Here is a 6,000-nt window from a genome sequence, read left to right on the forward strand (position 1 = left end):
CCAGTCAGCCGTGCATAATGGCCTCTTTGTCTCACTGTCACATGAGCAGCATTGTGTTACAATCATTGTCACTCTAGGCTCAAACTGCAAGGCATGCTTTCACACAAAACACTCACTTTGGGGGCTCCTTTTGGCAGAGCCCTGCGATCGAAACTCTTTTGCTGCTCTTTAGTTCATCGGCCCAGCAACGCTGAAACTTTAAAAGTCAGGATTCAAAAGCTCTCATCCAAATCAACCGATTATGAAGTTTCTCTATGGGCCACATGAAGAGCAGGGCAAGTAATGTAACATAGCCATCATTTATTTACATCACTTTGAATCACTTTTCCTAAGCCCTATGACAGCAGAGAATTGTGCTCCAAATAAAAGTGGGGGATGGGGAAAAGAACTCCCCACAAGTCCAAGATATCTCCACCTTGAATATTTGTCTGCAAGATAAAATCAAAACATTTCCAGAGAACAAAGACAAGTAACTTGCCAGGTGACAACGTTATTTTACTACTTGCACTGTAAATCTTTTTAATTCACCAAGAACACCCAACCCCTTCCCCTGCCAAAAAAATATTCTGAAAAATAGATAGAGAAGACTTCTGTATAGGAGAAACTTCAAAAGTTGCTTTAAACATGCTGAACTCATTGAAACCCTGTACGGATGTCTCTGTTTTCGTTAATGAAAAGTAGTCACACAGGGCTGAGACCAAACCATATTAAGAAAAACATCCTCCTGCCCATACTGTCTCTTGAATAATTTTGTACTGGAAACTTTTGTCTTGCACTACTCTTGAAATACAGCACTACTCCCTCTGAAGAGGACTTACAGGACCTACCCCTGAAAAAACAGGCACTGTGTGGGAAGAATTCATGACATAATGGCTGTGATGTGCAGAAAACTTTGGGAAGCAGCGGCTCCTTCCTGAAAAGAAGCATGTGCATGGAACAGCAAACTACCAGCTCATGTACCATCTTCTGTCCATTCTTCTTTCCTCTGCAGTCCATCAAAGTAATATAACTTCTCCTGAGCCCTGGTTTCGTGTTCCACCCTGGTACTGCTCATAAACGTGTCAGGTGCCCTGAACACATATTACCATCCTCTGGATCATTTTTCTTTATTAAGCAGCCTGAGCCAGCCTTCCTCCTTCTCTACATCCTCCACTGCTGCTTTGAGCAGACCCTTCCAGATGAGCACTGCCCCAGAGAAACACCACCACAATGGGCCAGGGCCACCCTGACTCTTGTCTGGACAATTCTACCCAGACCACAAACCCCTGCTGGTGTCCTCTTGTCCAGCCTGACATATTCACCCTCTGCATCATCCTAAGGTCATGACTTCTCTGAGATGCCCCTTGCCTTTCATGGTCTCTTCCCATGCCCAGCATTCCCAGTACTTTAGAAGATGTTGGCCCTTTGTTTGGTGAGGCCTTGGTTCCAGCCACCATTGGCAATATACTGGTATTACAGAGAAATAGTTCTTCACCTGTCTCCTATTTGAAGACTCTCATCTAAAAAAAGAGCTAGTGTTAATTCCTTTAAATGTATGAATTTCCGCTGACTGAATTTCCGCTGACTTTTGGTGAAAAATAACATGACTTTAGCTTGACACCTGTCTTCATTATTTCATTGTCTCTTCATCTTGCCTTTTGTCTTGGGGTATAGATTATAAAAGGCAGGATAATTTTTTGCTATTGTTCTTGTGCTGTTGTACATCTCCTGTGGCTTCAGTGGTGGACACTAGAGCCATACAAGCTGCAGCTCTTTGTGCCAGTGATCCTAAGTCTAAAATGACACACTAATATGAAGTCTTTGCACTTCTGTGAAAAAATGATTTTGCACACACTTGCACCTCTATGTGTTGAACGAAAAAGATCTGGTAGGCTGAGAAGGGTGTCCTTTAACAGCAACAGAAAAATAATTTAATTTCTTTCCTGAAGTCACACAGCAAGTCAATGTCAAAACTAAAATTATGTTTTCTGCTATATGTTTTCATTGTCTTGCACATCAATAGAGCTCAGAATCAGTATCTCACTGCTGACTATAGGCTAATTTCTCTGACAATCAGATACAAAACACTGATAAAACTGGAAGAGACGGCTGTCCACATTTTAATATAAACTTAATGTGTACATCCAACGGCATGAACCACAAATCCTTACACAGGCAAAACATCAATTATAGACCAGACAGTTTGAATAGGTTAATTAACATGAATGCTGACACAATCAATAAAGCTATTCCAGTAAAGCAAATCCCACCCCAGAATATTTCTCCTAGTTTTACGACAGATGGCTTTAGATGATACATACTCTTTTCACAAGTAAAAAAAAAAAACCAACATTTGGAATATCAAGACAGATTTTTCTCACAGATGAAAAAATACTGCACTTGTATCTACGTTTATGCTATGCTGAATGGAGCATATGAAGTCAGTACTAATTACTGACAAACTAATCTGTTAGTATTAAAAATCAAGGACCAAATTCCTGGCAGTGAGTCAGTAACATAACTGCTACATACTGAAATCTGACTCTACTGGCATCATTCATCAAGGAAGACACCACTTAACAAGAGTAAGGCTGTAAGAACTTTGTCACTTTTTCACTACACCATTCCTGTCCCTACCTAAAGAAACACTACTCATCTACACTGTGTTTCATTAAAATAAATTTTTAAAAAAATAGGATCACATCCATCTTCCAGTATTATCTACTCTGGGTTTTTTAAACCAACACATCTTTCATTAGACTAAAACTGTGGCACATACACAGAGAATCTGATTTTTACCTTCCTCAAAAGCCACTTGCTTTCCCTAAAAAGAAATGAAAATGCCTAGATAAGAAAAAGCAACATACAGAAACCATGCAAAACTCCTGCCAAATAATCTGAATATAAATTCAAGGGATCCTTACCAGCTGCAGTCAAAAGCCCACTCCAAACTCTGCTAGATGTTAATCAAACTTAAGTATGGTAATGCACAGTTCCTGTGTTCTTTGCATAGATGAATTAATTGCTTTTGTTAACTGCACTTGCTTCCTTAGGGGGGGTGGGTGTACCCATACAGCTGAACAGCTGATTGTGGAAAACATGGTTATGCAAAGGACTGTTCACTGGGTCATACCCTTCTGCTCACCTCAGAACAGTTAATTTAACACTGTAACCCCTGGACAGGTCCTCCAGGTGCCCCCGCCCACCCTACCAGTTGTATTCAAAATTTCCAAGTTTTAAGTAGACATCTAAATGGTGAAATTTATATACAAAGGGCAAAAGCATCTTCCCCTAATGCAAAGGTAGTAGAGTTTCCATCTGTGGGGACTGAAACCTGGCATGGCCAGCTGTGAGGCATGGAAAGCTGTGCCACCTCTGGACTGTTTTGCCACCTGATACACCAGAAAAGGGGAACTCTATTTCCAGGGAAATTAAGTAGACACAGCCAGCTGACTTCACACAGGTCACTGAGCTGCCTGCAGTTTAGAATTTTTTTTTTTTTTGCCCGATAAGGCAAAAAAATCAGTGAGCAAGAACACAAATTTAATAGCCTGTCCTGTGAACTGCTCTGTCAGAGACTTGTAACACTCCAGACTTTAAACCACACACTAAGGAACCAAGCACAAAGCCATGGCACCACCACAGTATACTGTCAATACTAATATGACACCACTGATTCACCCACTGTGGCAGCAACACACGTTTAAATTCGATTGTATGACAAGGCCACATGGTTGGCTGTATAAGAAAATTTAAATAAAGTTTGTTACATAAGGTGCCATATATTGATGCTGCACAGGAACAGGAGTTACACATGCAAACAAGTAAAAACTTGGTCCTAAATTAGAGTTTGTCCAGCTCATTAAAAATCTGGAGCACACCTGCCCAGAGGAGCTGGTTTTTCTGATTTGAGATGGGAAATCAAACTAGACGTGCCAATACTATTTCATTTGCAGGGCCAGTAACTAACAAGCAATAATTTTTGGCCTAAATAGGTATTTGGCTAAATTCTGTCTCCAGCTCAGATAGTTGCACCCCCACTCCTTCCACTTCAAGAAGAACACACATACCTAGTTACATATGCTTTCCTCCAAGTATTGTACTGTTGAGCACAAATACCATTTAGGGATGTTGACAAGGCAACTGAAGCCAGCTTTCAGTTTCAGTCTCACATCAGACATGCTGCTCAATCAAAGAATCTAAGACTTTTCAGCAAAGGTCTGCAGCTTATCTGCTGGGAAACAAATGCTACTCTCCAGACTTGTCTTTTTAAGTTTTTTTTCCTTTGTTCTTCCAAGATGTTGGATAAAAACATTTTTCCTATATAGAACCATTATGTTAATCAGCTTTCTAAAACGCTGCTGCCAAAGCTCAGTTACCAACTTGATAAAACAAGCTATGAAGCATCTTCTATACCAATGACACATTCCAAGTGAGGTTTTAAACTCACTCTATAGTGAGAAGCTGGTACTTTGGAAAAACTTCAGAGCTGTACGCGATTCTAGGAAATGCATGTTCACTTCGACTACATTTCAGTACTCAAGGACTGGCAGCAACGTTTAAGTAATTAATAAGATTACCAAAAGCTGTCCATTCCCAGCTCATTCGAGGAAAAGCAGCTGCGTATTTTTCCTAATTGATTTGTGCCTACATTTCCAGACTGCACCTACTCCTTGGCTGAGAGACAAAATAGGAAACGTTTACGCTACTGCTACTGTCGCCAAAAGAAAATCTGTGCAGGATACCACACAACTGAGAATTTCTCTAGGCAGCTTCTGCTGAGGAACATATGCTGGAACGAAATCAAGGTATTAAACAGATGTGCACTTTCACGTGCGGGTCACGCTAATTTACATCTATACACAAGCATCCCTCTATTCCAGTGCATACACTTGCTCCAGTCTCTGCTCAGAACTGCCAAAAGCCTTCCACGAAAATGAAGGATAACCTTTAAAAACAGGCACTTTGAGGGAGAAAAATTAAATAAATAAAAGTCTCTGAGGAGACCCTAAACAGACTCATCCAGGCTCGGGACCGCAGGAGCGCTCCCGCATCCCGTCCCACCATCCCGGTCCCCCCTCACGAACGCGGGGACAAACACGCCTGGATGCTCTGCAAAGGCGGAGGCGCCGCGGGCAGCCCCGCATCCCACCCGCTCCCCGGAGGATGCTTCGGCCGAGGGCAAACCCCGCTCCGGGAGCGATGCCGCCTCACCCCCGCTTCGTCCCCGAGGCTGCCGCACCCGGCACCTGCGGGACGGGACGGGGACGGGACGGGGACGGGAGGGGTCCGGTCAGTGCCTACCTGTCCCGCGGGCGCCCTCCCCGTCCGACCGGCCGACGGGAGCCGCCGCCTGGAGCCGCCGCCACCGCCGCCGGGAGTTGAGCGAGGGGCGGTGTGAGCGGCGGGGCCGGCGGGGATCAGCCCCTCCTCGCCTGCCCCGGACCGCCCCCGGGCAGACCCACAGGCATTTTTAACCACTTACCGGCGTTCCCAGCGCCAGTCTCGCTCGGGGCGCAGTTCCGAGCGGGCGCTGCGTTCCCTCAGCAGCAGACTCGCCGCCCTTCACTCACTTGCGGCCCAAGTACGAGCTACATAGGGACCTCAGAGGTCGTTTTATTCGGCCTAGTGAAAGATAGGGACCTAGCCAGCAGATGACCGAGGAGAGAGATCGTCTTTTCAAACGACTGAATGCTTAGGTCCCGCAGTGAGGGGTTGATCCTCAGCCCCGTCAGGAGGCGCGTTTTTACAGAAAAGGAAACGTCATGTGCTCCTCTCCAGAGCTGCTACGGAGAGGAAGGGCACGGTGACTTTTGCACTTAAATATATTCAAGTGTATTGAAGATTTTTACTCTGCGAGAAGCATTGCTTCTTAATTTATTTTTTTTTTCCATATTCGAGCATAGTGCTGCAGAGGCGTTAATAAGGTCGCTGCTTAGCTCTGTTTTGGCCAGCAGCGGGCCCGTCCGGGAGCTAGCGCCATTGGCTCTGTGAGGCAGGGAGGAACATTCCAGCACCTTC

The 6,000-nt window shown here is 44.5% G+C and overlaps 1 protein-coding gene across 1 annotated transcript in view; it reads right to left on the reverse strand.

The window, feature by feature from the left end:
- The window catches only part of MEGF10 (multiple EGF like domains 10), an 86,167-nt gene extending 80,831 nt beyond the window's left edge, over positions 1-5,336 (reverse strand). Inside the window, exon 1 of the mRNA XM_041464271.1 lies at positions 5,284-5,336. The gene's annotated coding sequence lies outside the window, so the exon portion shown is untranslated. The remainder of the gene's footprint in view (positions 1-5,283) is intronic.
- Between the last annotated feature and the right edge of the window lie 664 nt (positions 5,337-6,000).

Source organism: Pyrgilauda ruficollis, unplaced genomic scaffold, assembly GCF_017590135.1.
Source record: "Pyrgilauda ruficollis isolate IOZ18807 unplaced genomic scaffold, ASM1759013v1 scaffold177, whole genome shotgun sequence".
NCBI lineage: Eukaryota > Metazoa > Chordata > Aves > Passeriformes > Passeridae > Pyrgilauda > Pyrgilauda ruficollis.